We start from the raw sequence: 16,203 nt of genomic DNA on the forward strand, positions 1-16,203 counted from the left end.
GTGATGCTGCTGTTGATGCTTCTGCTGCATGGCCACATTAAATGAACGCCCAAGTGTCACGTTGCAGTTTATTTTTTAGCCTGCCTTGCACAACTTACGCTGCGCGCGCGCCTCTCCAACTTGGGCCACAGCAAGCTGCAAGGCAAGGCAGCAGAGGACAGCCGCTTCGAAGCGGCAGCATGCATGTGGCAAGTTCTTGTAGTAGTTTTTGTTGTTGTCGTTGCCGTTGCCTTAACTACATTCATTTAACTGGTGCTCGCACACGCAGCTATTTTTCAAATTTTTCTTTGTTGGCCAGATAATGAAAATGCGAGCCCGAAAACGAGCTCAAAGCCCAAAAGTTTTGAATATTTAATTTGGAATTAACTAAAGTGGCAGGCGGCATGCCGGAGTTATTAGTTGAGGGCACTTCTTTGTTGCACGAGCTCACGCTTGCTGCAGCGCGGCTTATGCTGCCTTACATGCTGTTGCGTATACGCAGCGTGGGACTAGTTAAAAGTTTGCCCTACATACTGCTTACACACACTGCATTTACAGTTTGTCACAGGGAATTAAGAGCTGCTGAAAGCCAGCCTCGAAAGTTGCTCTGCGCTGAGCCTGGACCTGGGCCTGGGCCTGGGCCTCTGCCTGAGAGTCTTGCTTTAAGAGGCTTGGCTGCAAATGGAATTTCCTAAAACCATTTTCAATGAAATGCAAATCAAACTGTACACCAACCAAATCCAACTGACTCCTCTCTACATGTGTATCGATAGAGTTCTATGGTCTGCTTGCCGTTAGCTGGTGGCAGTTGCTGGCTTTAACTGCTGTTGCCAGCCCCCTTTGCCCCAGTGCTTGGCCTGTCTGTCGCACCGTTGTCAGAGCAAACTTTCGTCTTATCTCTTAAGCCGCATAACTTTGCATAAATATGAAGCTATTCAACAAAACTACCACAAAGCTCTGGAGTCACAGCCCGACAGCAGCAGCATGAAAACATTACAAAAACTGCCCTCAGACCAACGGATTTGATGTCAACAGCATCAGTAACAGCGCGCAGCCAGGAAACTATTGTCTGTCCCTGTTTGTGGCGGAGAAATGCGAATCCTGGCATCTTATTATATTTATTATATTAAAAACAACAACGCAAACAAAACTAGTCAAAGGACTGTGCGAACAACTTTTCCGATGACGGCACTACTTTAAGAGATTTGCATAAATTTGCCGGGCAACAAAAAAAAAAAAAAAAAAAAAAAAAAAAAAAAGTGGAAAGAAAAACAAAGAAAATATGTTGAGCCCAAGTCAAAGGCCAGGACTATTATACAGCCCCTACTTTTTCTACACCTCCCTCGCCCCACCCCCACCCCTTCCGAGAAAGTCATTTATTTAACTGTCAATGCCGTTGTTCTGCGGCTACGCAAAAAATGGCGAAAATTCAGAGCGATCGTATATAAATACATATATTTATATACATACGTATACATATATATAAATTTATACATTTTAATATATGATTATTACTGATGGCCGGCGCTGCGGGCGGTTTGGGAGCTCATGAATTTATGCGCCATTGTTTTTTTGGGAGCGCGCGCGCGTCAACCGCGACGAATTATCGATAAATTTCGAACACAGACACTAACAATGATGTTGATGTGGTTGTTGTTATTGTTGCTATTTGTTATTACAGCTGCTGCTGCTGTAGCAGCTGCTGCCGCTGCCGCTGCTGCTGCTGCGGCTGCCGTTTGAAAAGAATTTTGTTTTTCCGCATGTCTTGAACACACGCACACTCGCCAAATACTTCATTTTATCTGACAGACGCGAGGCGACATCGCGCCACTCGCTGCAGAGCAAGTGGGCGGCATTGGATGGATGGATGAGTTGAGAGTCGAGTGGAGTGAAGTGGAGCCGAGTTGAGTGCTTGTCAGAGTACAGGGACAGTCAATCTTTCATAGCCCCATTCATGGCATGCCCTCAGTGATATGTGCTGTCCCATTCTGTCCGATACGTCGGCCTGCGGTTGACATGGGGGCCGCTGGCTGGCTGGCGTCTAGCGCTGCTTATCCCCCCAATGGCGGGTCGCCGGCTATTGGGGGTTATTGGCCGGCAAGAGCAAGCGTGGCGTCGCTTCACGTTCCACTCACATGTCGTAGGTCAAACAAAATGTTTGTTGATGTTGTTGACGCTCGGTTATGGATTTATGACACTCTGGTCATTGCGGTTGTCAGTTTTCGTTAAAAGTTTCACTGGCTTATGCTGGCGAAGTTCTGTCTCCGGCTTTGGAGCAACTTTATGGCTCGGCTAATCAGCCAGGCCTGGGCATAGATTTTGGCCCCGATATGCTGAGCTTGTCAAATTTAACACGCTCTGGCTATAAATATACGTAGTATAGACTAGAATTTATTTACCTTTTGTAGTTTTGGCGTTTGCTCGCTGAACTGCAAATAGAGACAAGAAAAAATCACATTATTAATCGCTCGAACGTGACATTTACGCACACAGACAACTAATACACGCACACACATACGCACATGGCACATCGTTTATCAAAGTAAAAATTGTCAGCAAAACTTTGCGCGTATTTCCGTTGAATTGTTGGCTATTAATTCACTGGCCATAACCGGAAAGGCCACATTTCGTGGCCATTAATAATGCAACAGCTGTGCCCACTGTGCCTGTCAATATTAACTAAAACCAATTACGCAGCAATTGAAAAACTATTAAATTACGTATACGCCGGGTGGGTCGGCAGACGAGTGGCTGGCGTCCACTCTGCCAGCCCGTATAGCAAATGCAATTAAATCAAAAACAAGTTTATACATTTATGCGCATCCTTTTAACACACACACACACGCGCACGAGCACTCACTCACACACCCAATAAATAAACGTAATTGTGTTTTTGCCCGTTGGCATAGCTACATAAAATTTATGCTACAATCTTTTTTTAATGCAATTTTTATATGCATAAAAGCTACCAAAAAGCAAAGAAATCAGCGCAAATTCAATGAACTCGAAATGGAATCGAAATAACCGACAGACCGAATGACTGACTGACTTGGCTAACTGACTGCAGTGCACAGGATGCGCAGCATGGACGCCACATCAGCGAATTTTCTCTATGTATGAATGCGTGTGTGTATGTGTGAGCCATGTTATGAGAGCTCAGCTGCTGGCTGCTGGCTGTTGGATGGCGTCAACAGGACATGTGCCCCGGCTGCCGCGTGTTTACAGCAAAAATATTTACACTGCAGGCATAAAAACTGCATAAATGTGATTATATTTTCATTGGCTTTTATGCCAGTCAGCAGGGCCAAGGGACGTGATCGGGGGCCGCCGGGCCAGCCATGACCGACTTGCGGTACAATGCGAATGACTAATTTGGTCGGACTACGGCGATATTAATAGGAATTACGTGTAATGCAAGCCGGAAAATGTGATTGCAACGACAAGCCATTGGAAAAGGCATTTCACTCTCAACAGCTGTCCCCAAAAATGAAATCCCCATCAAATAGAGATTTCCGTAACTTTACTACAATTTCGGATTTCATGTTAATTGCTTGATTATATTTATTAATAAACGACAAAAGTTCCAACATTATGCTCTCCCCAAGTGCTGTAAGCACTTAGGCATGCAGCGCAAAGCTAACTAATTGCCATTTGATTAACTGCTCGAAACAATTAAAAATACATTTGCTTCAACAGCGAGCTATCGAGAGCCGTGCACAAAAGGACAATACAAGCACTTATAGGATCATTACAAATTGATGCTTCCTGTCTAGCAGCCAGACGCCTGAAGACGACAGTTGATGGCAATTGTGTCGCATCCACAGACGAAGGGAATGGGAGACGGGAGGCGGCAGGCGGGAGCGAACATTGCTTACGGCACTTGCAGCTTCGTCGCCATCGTTAGAATACCATCTCCTGCGCTTCACTGCAAATCCGCAATAGTAAATGTTATCTCTGCAAACATTTGACAATCAGAAATGCTCAAGCTATTGTTTAAAGTAAAAATCGAGCAGCAGCAGCAGACAAACGGACCTCGACCCAAACAACGAGCCGGCAGACAGTGGACAAAGTTTTGTCACATTGTGCATAAAAAACGAAACTTTATTCCATTTCTGCTTAATTTGTTGTTGGCTTCTCAGTTGATAAAAGCAAGTTTCTTTTAGTTACAGATAAATAATTGTTTGCATTTTACAAAGAAAACAATATTTATGGTCGAAATTCAAAGTTTTCGCGAGTTAAATTGAATGGAATCTAGCCTTCATTCATCTACGACTTTGTCTATATAAATATTGCTCAAGGAGCAGCCGAATATAAATAGCAATATAAGCCTTATTCTTATCGCACGATCATTTGGCTCCCACTGTGCGACCCAGTCGCTAAATGGCTGCTGCTGCTGCTGCTGCTGCTACTGCTGTTGCTCTCCTCAGCTCTGCTGATGACAAAGCGAAGCCAGCAGCTCGGTAGCTAGGCAATGGTGGCATCAGCAGCTATGAGCAGCAGCTTCAAATGCACAAATACAGACAACAATTGGCGCTACGTCGTTGACGTCTCAGCCGGGGTTAAGTTGACAAGAGAATGAGATTGGATTCTGGCGGCGCTGCCTGAGTTCAATTCATTTCCACTTGAGCAAGTGCACGTCGTCTTAAAGACAGTAACTGCATTCAGCTGTCCACCCAAACCACCCAGCCAGCCAGCCACCCACCCACACAGTCCTCAGCCGCGCCCTGCAAGACATAAAAGTAGCTACAAAACGCTGCCACGGGGCACGCCCACTGGGAGTTGCTGGCGTTGTGTCGCCTTGAAAACGCGCGAGCACTGCAGCTGGCTGTTTGTTTGTTTGTTTGTTTTGCGAATTTGGCAGTAACATCAAATTGAAACTACACATCCTGCAGCGGCAGCCTTGTGTTGCCATCATTTGCAACGGGCTGCTGCCACTGCTGGCTTCTTGCTGTAATGGAAATGATTATTGTCAAGGGCCGACAGCAATGGCAAAAGCAGCGCCAACAAAATCCAATTCGCATTGGACTGTGATAAGAGCAGAGCAGCAGAGTATACGACTTGAACCACGATTAAAAATTAAGAATCCTTTCACACTAATGACGCACACAGTGCAGTCCAGGTGGGCGCTAGCCGGTGCTCCGGCAATGCCGCTAGCCAAAGCTGTCAGCCCTCATTTGAACGATACTTTGTCTTGCGACATTTCTGCTTCAACTGGCACACGGCGCTGACAGCGTCGCAGTCGCAGTCGCAGTCGATGTCGGTGCCAAAAACGTAGATGCTAAAATTTAGGTTAATTGATAATTGATAAAAGCGTTGCAAGTGACTTCTCTGCCTCTTACAGCCACTCACTCGCTCCCCCCTCTCTCTCTCTCTCTCTCTGTGCCACTTGCCCAGGGGCTGTTGTAAATGTGGGGCTCACTTTAAGTTAAGCCCAATGAATATTTAAGCATCGACACCACAGCTGTGTGGGCGTGGCAGTCACTCGTCTAATGCAATGAAATCAAACCACTGCAAATAGTCTGAAGTGTGCGAACACAGTCCTTCTGCCCCCGCCCTCTCACACACACACACTCGAAATCAATATGCAGCAAAGCCGGTCTAAGTGGCAGGAGTGGGAGGAGTGCCACCAATGAGGTCGTAACATTTGACCCATAAATGCACAGCTTCGGGGCATGTGCGACAGCTAATGAAGAGCTGCTCACGCATACAAATCATTTATAATGCACACGACAACTGACAATGACTTGTGCATTAATTGATGTCGCAATTTAAGAGACACGGCCAGAAACAGCAGACTTGAGTTGTCGGAGCCGGAGGATGAGAACGATGGGGACTCAAAGTGTGCATAGGGAATTGAGCTTGAGTGGATTCCGTTTCACAGAAAATGCCATTATCCATCACCGTAGAGAGGGCCGCAAGTCAAAATACTTTGCGGAAATGCCTGCGGCAGACATACAAAAGCGGAAATGCCACAACGCAGACAACAGAGAGACAAAAATAGCTAAAATACAATACAATTCATAAGATTTATCAATTCACGATTATTGTCTAATTCAACAAGCATTAAAGTCGATTTATTTCATTAAAATTTAATTGGCATAGGTTTGTTTTTCTTTGGACTTTGCCCACTGTGCGAACGTCTAATGCGCCTAATGGGAATACCAAATTGTTTACTTGTTTGTTGTTTGCGTGCGATAGCAAAAGTTCAGGTCAATCGAAGGATGGTTTAGGCGTAACACAAAAACTGCATTAAACGCCAACAATGGAGCGGAAAGAATCGGCAGAGAGGAGCAGCGTATGGGCCATCACATGGAAAACTTTAAATATTTTATGACCAGAGCAGAGAAGTTGTACGATTGCGAGCATATGTGAGAGTGAGTGGATGTGTAGGTGTGTGTGTGTGTGTGTGTCAACAATAGCAAAGTTGGCTTTTAAAACAATCGAGTGACGACATGGAAAATTAGTTTACGCAACCATTGCCAAGTGCCGTCGCTGTCGCTTGCCAGACCTGGAGGATGCATCCTTCAAGCGATACCGGGAAGGAGAAGCTGTGCTAAGTCAACTCGATGCAAGTCAATCAGCCGGAAGTCGAAGAGCAACGAGAAACGAGCGGCGGCGGCAACAAGGGTCCAAAACTTTGCCAGCTCACGTACATAACGGGCAACGCAAAGGAGCAACGGGGCAGCAGGCAAGGAGAAGACGGCGGTGGGTGGGGCGGTGCTGGTGGGGGTTTTCTATTGGCAAGAAAGTGGCAACTTCTGACGTGGCAGCTGCTGCTGCAATTGTTGGCACTAACTTGCCGTTGAAGTGGATTTGCTTGCTTCACTTTTTCCAAGCAGCAACAAAATTGTTTTTCCTCGCTGCTGTTGCTGTTGCAGCACGCACAGCCACCTCCGCCACCGCCTGCAACACACTTAATTGAGTGCAAAGCTGGCGCTGCAGAGCGCGGATTTAAGTTTGGACAACTTGAATTGATTCAAAAGTTTCATTGTTGGCACAAAGCACGCCAAAAGCATCGACAGCCCAGCGGAGAGCGCTGTGCGGCGGGCTCATCCTAGACTATGCTCAGCTCGCTTAAGGTAGTTGATTGATGGTGCAGACTGTGCAAATTATGAATGAAGCTGAACGAGTAGCTGTCGGGTGTTAATTGCGCAGATGCCAGATCATTTAGCTGCTTGTGTCAAACTGCATTAGCATAACATACGGCATTACGTATACGATACGTAAGCCGGCCCAGCCATGCCCTAAGCCTGCCAGGAACAAACTTTAGGTATATGTACATATATCAGGCTGACAATCGCAGGGTAAAGCATAGAATTTATTACATCCACAGCAATTACAACGTTCAGTTGAGCATATACACATGCTCATCTGTGACTACATATGTGTGTGCATTTGTGTGTGTGTGTGTGTCTTTAGCTGCGTATCCTGACAACTGAGAAAATATATCGATGCACAAATTAAACTGCAAGTGGAACAGCAAAGGAATAGCAACTACAGCTCCAGGATGCTGAGTACCGAAGAGCAGAGAAAATAAACTGAAATAAAAATTGTGTTAAAATTGTAGCATAGGAGTAGAGCAGGAGTAAAGGGCAACAAGCGGCTGTGGGGGCGAGCCAGCCACCAGTTCGTGTGGTATTTAATTTTCTACTATAAATTTCAGTTGCTGGCTAAAAACAAATATGAAGAGTGCTCAGGGGGCGGCCTCTGGAGTGCAAATGAACAGCTATCAAAGCATTTGTGGTTAGCCGAGTGGCTCTGTTGACGCCCTCTTGCGCCCTCTCGCCCTCCCTCTGTTCCGGTCGGCAAATTGGCTGGGATTTGGATTATTTGTTGGGGTGCGATATTAGCCATTGAAATTGGTTACCCAGTGCTCGAAACCAATTTATAGCCACTAGACTTGGGGACTTGCATTTCAATGTGGCCATGCCCGATTAGCTGCCGACTGCCGATTCCTGTGCGGGAGCTCAATAATTTTCTCATTAGTAGCAGCAGCACGCACGAAGCAAGCAACGCAACTGTAAGCCAGGTCACCTCCAGTGGCCTCGTGTCTCATAAATAAGATGCCAATAACAGTACATGGCCCAAAGCAGGGGCTCGGCAGCCAGCCGAGCAGAGCCTTACACAATAACCGCACAATAAATAACGAAATACTTTTTACAAACAGACCAAAATTTTGCTCGGCCCTATTTAGCGCACCAGGACAGGCCTCTAGACTCGTCCAGACAAACCGAAATTCTTAAAACATAAAAGCGCATTATACACCCATGTAATTGTGGCCTTCAATGGGGCAAACAGCTACAACTACAACACGGCCAACTGGTAACAATTTCAGCAACAGCATCTGCTTCACAAGGCGCTCAGTTGAGTGGCTAGGAAATGCTAGACAAGATAGATATCCTTAGCAGGGAGGAAATACATATACAACTGTTGCCTGTTGCAGTTCCTGATTGAAGATAGTTAGCAATTAAATATAGTTACTAATACTAATATTCATTTTATTAAAAAGGCAATACAGCAACTGAAAATTCTGTATATTTATATCTTAAATAACTTCAGTTAAAATGAGTTTTTATCAATTTATTGTAGTGTGAAGCGTTTGACAGAGCGGCAAAAGTTGTAGTTTTTTAGTTTTGCTCCTTCCTGTTCATTCGAGAGTTTTAAAGTTTTCCAGAGACGCGCGAAACTTGGGTAAATGTGACAAAGTCGACACTTTGACGCCTCTGTTATCAGCAGAGTGTCGTCCACTTTTAGCACTCGTAAATGGCACAAATAATACAAAACAACCCGCTCGCAAAAGGTCGGCGAGGTATATGTGTCACTCTGTGTGTGTGTGCGTGTGTGTGTGTGTGTGAGCAATGTCCTTGCTGCGGCCAGCGGTCGACGACGACGGCAACTTTTGGCGCACGTTGCTGGGCGCCCACTTCCTGGCATGGAATCCGTTGCAGGCATAGCTGTAAATCACAGTGGACATTGCAGCAGTGCTATGACCACCATTACCACCATCACCACTATTACCACCGCCGCCAACAACAGCAACAACAACAACAACACACGAAAAGGTGGGCAGCGAGGCAAGTGGCCAAACGTCGCTGCAGTAATATTAAATTTATAAATTATTATCGCTAAGAGGGAGAGAGCAGGAGAGAGCGAGAGAGAGTGAGTGAGACAGTACGCAACTGGCAAGCCAAGCCGCCGCCCTGTGGGCCAAAGGCAAATAACTTTATTATTAGCCAAAATCTGGTACGCAAAGTGCGTTAATAAAAATCGCTGGCACGTCAGAGTCCCGCCGCCCCACTCCCTCCCACCCCGCCGGATTTTGTTTGAACATTGTCTCGCTTTATCTGAGCTTACAGCACGCCGTGGGCTATCAGTGCTCAAGTTTGCGAACGCAACTTAAAGTTGCATGTTAACTCGATGTGCCTTGGTTTGCCGCAGCTCCCAAGCTGCTATACCTAGCGGCACGGGGCGGCTTGGCGAAACTTTTTGGGGAAATTGAGCAATAAAGCTTGCAACACATTGACGCAAACACACGCAGACAAAGAGCCGAGGGCAGGTGTGTGAGCTTGCCGACAGATGTGAAGTATGCAAATATTGCGGTTTAATGAACTCAACTTGCAGTGCGAAATCGTTTGACTTACTTTTAATTGCCTGTGGCACACAGCACACACATACACACACACACACACCCACACACGCGGCGTATGAGCGATGTCCTCGATTAGGCGTACTTAGCATTACGCATACGCCACACATGACGCCCAGTGAGAAATGCTGACAATAAATTATTCAAAAATAAAACACTCAGAACAGCAGCTGAAGTAAACAACAACAAAACACTCGTCAGGCAGCAAAGGAGGCGGCAAAGTGGCTGCTGAATGATGATGGCACTCAGGAAATTTGCAACACAATTTTCAGAAGGCAGCGGCCAAGTAAAGAAAGTGTCGACTCGCCCGGTGGTAATGGGCGACAGGCGGCCGGGAGTGGGCGGCGTTAATTTCAACCATTAAAGCGAAGCGCGAAAAGCAAAGCAAAAAGGAACTCAACTGTTGATGGAAATTGCAGCGCTGTGTAGGAGCAGCGCAACCGCAAATGGCAAATGCCAGGCAGCCGCCAAGAAGGCGAGCGCTTTCGGTTGGGAAATTAAATAGAGAGCGAAGACAAAACGCGCTACAAGTTGGCTGCGCTGACAAGGAGGGCCCGAGCAGGAGTCGAGCACAGGAATTACAAAAATGAAACAGTCGACACGCGGCGCAAGGCACCAAACAGGAAATTAAGTTTATGGCAACGCGTCGCGCGGCGCCTCCAAGCGGCAGCTGCGGAAATGCAATACAAGCGAGAAATATGCTGAATAAATGCGACAGCAACATAAGCAGGAGCAGCAGCAGCAACAACAGCAGGAGCAGCAGCGGGAGCAGGAGTAGCAGCAGCAGCAGCAGCAGGAGCAGCAGCAGCAGCAAAAGTTGAGGCCGCGCTGGCCAAGTTAATGCTAAATGGAGTTGTGCACTTGATGTGCCACAGCCACGCCTCCTCCTGCTGCGTTGGCCCAGAGAACGCGTGTGTTTACGGCAACACGTGAAGTGAAATGAAACGAGACGAGACGAAACGAAACGAGACGAAACAAGTGCATTATTTGCATTAAATTATGCATGCGACGTTTGGCAGGCGGCGAAGCGTCAAAAAGCAAGTGCAAAAAAAACACTTGAGGTGCTTAAGAGTAGGTCGACCGCATAACACCCTGTACTTAAATTACAAGAGAGCTAAAGGCAATTGTGCTTAAATTGAAGCAAAGCTAAACAGAGTTTCTGCCGCGACTCGACACATTAACTGTTTTTTAATTATATTTCGTGTGTGAAACTTGATTTCTTGTTTGTTTTGCAAAAGGGAAAAATATGCTCCACTGCCAAGCTGCGCTCACAGGGTATGTATTTACAAAGTGTCAGCAGCCGCGCGGATTCACACGCCGCGAGCGAGCAGCACGTCCGCTGGGGCGGGCACTCGGGCCGCACAAACAAAGCGCAAACACAGAGGGGATCATCGCGTGAAAAAGGTACCCGGGAGCCGTTGAGTCAAGGCAAAGGGCCCGCCTCGCGGGCATTTCAACCGCTGCTGCCACATGCAGCTTGCTGGCCTGCCACAGCGGCTTTTGTGGCCATGGCGCAGCATTTGCACAATTTAAATTGAAGTGCTGCAAAAGAAAGCGAGGGAACTCCAGCATCCAACAATGATTGCAACAAATAACTCGGCTGAAGAATCTCGCTGTATCATGCCAAGGCGGCATGGCTGTTATTATTATTACTTTTGCATCTCAGGCTCATTGTGATTATTATTTTCAGATAAAGAAGAGTCTCTCTTGGATAAAGTGCTTCAAAATTGACCTACTGACAGCCGCAGAGTTAGTTCGTTACGGTAGCTTCATCAATGGTTTGTCAATCGCTTTGTGTAATGACTCCATTTTAGATAACGACTAGCCATTTGTAAGCATGGCCAGTCTCTGCTCTCGCAGTCGCCTTGGTGAATAAATTCCAGTCCCTCTGCACAAGCTCGACCCGTTTACGATCTCGGAATGCGCAGCATCTGTTTCTGCAGCAGCGGCTAAACTGTCAGCATATTGCCAAAGGTCTGCTCAGTGCTACTTGGGGCTGACCAGAGCGGCGACCACTGGACGACCACTGGCGACGTGTTTCCCCTGGGAGCCACTAAAGTTCAAGTTGGAGCCACAGCGAAAGGAAGCGTTTAGGCGACGGTCCACAATAATGGCTGACAAGCACAAGTCATAAAATGCAATGCCAACAGCAACAAATGTCCCAGCACAGACCCACTCACTTGCCACCCACTCAACGCACGGCCATTCCAGTGGAGCTGGCTGCACAGACTGCCTGCTTTGCATAGTCAACTGATTTTGATGGCATTTTCGCACAGCTTAAAACAATTTGCCATAACGCTTTTACGGCATTGCAATGTCATGATGTCAGAGATGCGAGGATAAAGTTGAGCAGTTCAGCAGTTCAGCAGCTCAACAGTTGAGCGGGGGCCGAGACGGGCAGCAGCTGCAGGGCTGATGCTGCCCTTAACTGTGTACAAATTGAAACAGCCAGCGAGGAAATGGAACGGCCAGTCGCGAGGCGGATAACAAATGCTCATAAAACTCAACTGAAATTGCTTTCTCTTGCTTTCTTGGCGGCCACGGAAAGTGCATTTCCGCCATATGTGTGTGTCTGTGACTGTGTGTATGTCCGTGTGTGTGCGTCCAGCGAAGGGGGCGTGACTGCTGCAGACATGCAACCGTTAAAAGCTACCGACGTGCAGCACGCAATGAACGTCCAGTGAAATCCGAATCGCAGACTACTTTTGTTTAAAAGTTAAAAAAGTTGAAAGCTGAGCTGAAAAGCGTGCTACAATATATATGGGGAGAAAAAGGGACGCAGCACGCATTAAATAAGCCAAAAATAATAATAATAATAATAATAATAATAATAATAAAGATAATAATAGTAATAACGAGCTCCGGCAGTTTGCTGCTTTCCAAACTTTTGCTTGTTTGGCCGCTTGGTCCGACTTCCACAACTTTTGCCACATCAACGAGTGGGCGTGGCAGCGCCGATGGGAGCCCATGGCCAGGCACGATGCCAAACTAGCGGCGGCTGCACTGCACATTTCAAAGTTATAAGCAGCTCAGACCAGCAGCAGGTGAGGATTACGAAATGTTTTGCCACAAAAACTATTAAAGCACAGGAGCTTATTACCACCAGTACAGCCATAGCCATAGCCATAGCCATTGCCAGTTAAAGGCACTCAACTTCGGCATCGACCTTTCAGCAGTGCATTAAAATAATATTTGATTTTCGTGGCAGCCTTCGATACAGAAGGTGCCGTTAAGAGGCCCAGGTTAAACAGAAACTTCATTATGATGCAGTCATGTGGGCTCGATCTGGCCCACATTGTAGTTGCGCCCCAAGGCCCAGTCAGAGCCAATCCCATTTGCTAGCCCAGTGGGCGAGTGTCTGTGCACGAATCACTAAAATGTTCACAAAAGTTAAACTTCCGTTTCCTGCTGCCACTGCCGCTGCCACTGCCAACGGAAGTAAGTAAAGCTTTTCAACATTAAAAAGATGTAAAGCATCGCGGCAGCAAAAAAAGAATCCAAAAGAGAGAAAAATACGAAATAAAAAATAATAATATACGTAGATAAATTCGCAGGGCAGCCAAACTTGAATACCCTTATTGCAAATCTAATAATACTTTCTGCAGATTCCCAGTTCGAATGCCATAAATAACACTTAATGCCCAGAGTTAAGAAACTAGGCAAGTTACTAAACAACAATTACACAGCAAATAAACAGAAACCAAATTGCAATCGTGCTTGCTTGTTAAGAGTTAATGGAATATGCATAAGAGTCTTTCCTATAATAACATCATCCGAAATTCAGCAAATTTCTTGTTTACTTTGTATATTTTATGAGCCAAAGGCGCCTTTAAGTTAAGCTAAGAATAAACGATGTGAATATAAAACATAATATACATACATATACATATATATATGCCTTAACTTCTTTACAAGATTTGTTTGTTCCATTTGCTGCAAACAATGTTACCAAGTTGTAATACCCCTTGGTAAATGCTAAAAAATTGCAAAATAGCAGCGAAAAAAATGTGCAAAAACACTAACACACACGCACACGCACACATGCATAGCTGTCGCATATGCTGCACATACTAGAGCTGACGGAAGGCTCGACCTGACATGTAGATAAGCTGCGTCAACTTACTCGAAATGCCACAGGACTCGACGCGAGAAAAAAAGGAGAACAGTAGAATGCGAATGCCTCAAGCCTAAAATGTTGCATACCCTATACAGAGAGTTTGGTCAGACTGTACGCGATCGTGTTCCCATGTTTCACTGTACTCGAAACATGAACACATTAAAACATTATGGATAGACGCGTTCCGCATAAGCTAGCTGGCTTCTCCCCATATTTACGGCGCATGCAGGCGCCACCTTTACGACTTTCAATAACAGGGTATGAAACAGCGGCGTGTGTGCTGGAACAGACAGCGAAATATTGCAGGAATATTCAAAACATGCGCTTAAAAGTATTTCGCAGCACACGACAACAGCAGAGGAGGAAAAAAAAAAACTGCTGTTGGGGCCAAAAGTTGCCGCTAAAATATGCAGCACACTTGGTGGGGCAAGAGGCGTGCGAGTCACGTGCCGCCCCACCTGGCAACACGCTTTGTTATAAAATGACCCGCATGGCCCGCCGCAAGCATTTTTGCTCCCCATTCGCTTGGCTTCGCTGCGGCTTTCGGCAGGTATTTGCTTATGATTAGTGGAAGAGCACAGAGAGGAAACGTTGCTGGGCAGCGCGCTAAGGCCAGCCTGATAATCAATCAAATGCATCGTAACGACGCCTCGTGACGGCCAACTAGCCGTGGATTGGGCGCCACAAGAGCGAAATGCTGCAGGACATAAAAAAAAATGCGCATAAAAAAGAGAATAAAAAAGAAAAAAGAATAGAAAATGGTGAGGCGAAGGGGAAAGTAAGTAAAAGTGGAAGATGGCAGCAAAAATGCTAACAAAAAGCTGCAAACGTGACAAAATTAGTGAACAATGGCCGCAGGAAGAACCTTATGAACTCGCTCGATGCGAATAGAATGTGATCCCCTCAGGCCTCCAGTTAGACAATGACAACAGCAACAACAACAACAGCAACGAGAATAACAGCAATGTACAACTAAATGTGGTCAGCCACTGCGGCGAACAAAAGAATCGGACAATGACAACGAGGTAGTCGAGGTGGAAGACCATATTAAAAAGGCATCAGGCCCCTCCCTAGCCCGCAATGATGCAGCAGCAGACAAAAGCGGGCCACCGGGCTTTATGGCTGCTCTGGAAATGGCCACATAATGGCAACCACACACACACACACACACCCATATATATATGTGCCTAGGTTAGGGCAGCTGTCGCCCAACTCTTGGGCAATTGGCGTCGTGGCAAATTGAAAGCGAAAACAGCAGCCAGGCCAGGGTAAGAAAACTAACGAAACGAACGGAAAGGAAACTAAAAATCAAACGTTTGACCTTTGATGAGTCAATCCAAAGCAGGCAGACGTCAGAGGAACAGGCAAGCACAAGTGCTCGATGGGAGGCCACAGCTTAAAGGTGGAGCATCTCTCAATCCCCCACTTGCCAGCTGAATTCCGCCTTGGCAGCTGCAACCAAAATGTTTGTCAAGCCAAGTTTGTCGGCAAGAGACAAACGTAAAAAAAAATAGTTGGCATAGTGCAAAAATGTTGCGCAGGCTTGGCGAAAATGCACAGCACTAGATAAATAGTTGGACAAAAGTTTTCAACAGCACGCAAGAGGGAAAAGTTCAGGTGAACTGGGCGCAGCAAAATGTCAACAGAGCAAACATTATTCCACGGCCACCGAGTCGCACGGAATGAATGGAAAAACATTCTCAGGCACGCGCGCAAAATATGCATTAGAAAATGTTATAAAATAAATTGAATAAAACCAAAGGCAACGCCTGCCAATCTTTGGCATGCAGCATGTTGGATTTCACTAAGCTAGCAAATATATTACGTATACGCAGCGTAGCTGGTACTGAAACTTAAATTGTTAGCTGTGTTAGCTCTGCTCCTGTGTCCGGCGCCCAGCCTTCGGCCTGGCTGGCTGCTGACTTGGCAACATTTCTCATTTGGGCGTATGTTTTATGACATGTGCATGTCGCTATTAGGCATACAGCTTTATAGATTTCGCACAGCACATTTGTCTTGCTTATCGGGCACATCTCATATACATATGAACCAACACACACACACACACAGAGAGAGAGAGAGAGAGAGAGAGAGACTCTGTGCTGCATGTGGCGACGTAATCAGTCATCTTATTTGGCATATGAATGATTAGATAAGTATGACATGTATTCCCATACAGTGCTCCCCAAATGGGAGCTCGTCATCTCATTCAACTTCGTTTGCAAATTTCTGCATGCAAAATGAGCCTTTTTAATGACAGCTAATAGATAATGGCCAGGTGCACAGGTGTGTGTGTGTGTGTGTGTGTGTGTGGGTGGGATAATATTACCGCTTAACGAGCTCACCAAACGGGCTTCTGTGCCAATGAAATTCTCAGCCAGCTATCAGACGCAGTCGTTTACTTAATTAGCTAGATGAGTCGTAAATGTCTTGAAAGAATTCTAATGGTAGGCTCTAGGGC

At 46.2% G+C, this 16,203-nt stretch overlaps 1 protein-coding gene across 3 annotated transcripts in view; it reads right to left on the bottom strand.

Annotated features, from left to right (window-relative positions):
* app (Palmitoyltransferase app) overlaps positions 1-16,203 on the bottom strand; it is a 52,083-nt gene that overhangs the window by 28,135 nt on the left and 7,745 nt on the right. For all 3 annotated transcript variants that reach the window (XM_089259301.1, XM_089259302.1, XM_089259300.1), the window contains exon 2: positions 2,379-2,408. The gene's annotated coding sequence lies outside the window, so the exon portion shown is untranslated. The remainder of the gene's footprint in view (positions 1-2,378; positions 2,409-16,203) is intronic.

This window comes from Drosophila navojoa, chromosome 4 (assembly GCF_054131105.1).
Source record: "Drosophila navojoa isolate 15081-1374.11 chromosome 4, UAZ_NAV_1.0, whole genome shotgun sequence".
NCBI lineage: Eukaryota > Metazoa > Arthropoda > Insecta > Diptera > Drosophilidae > Drosophila > Drosophila navojoa.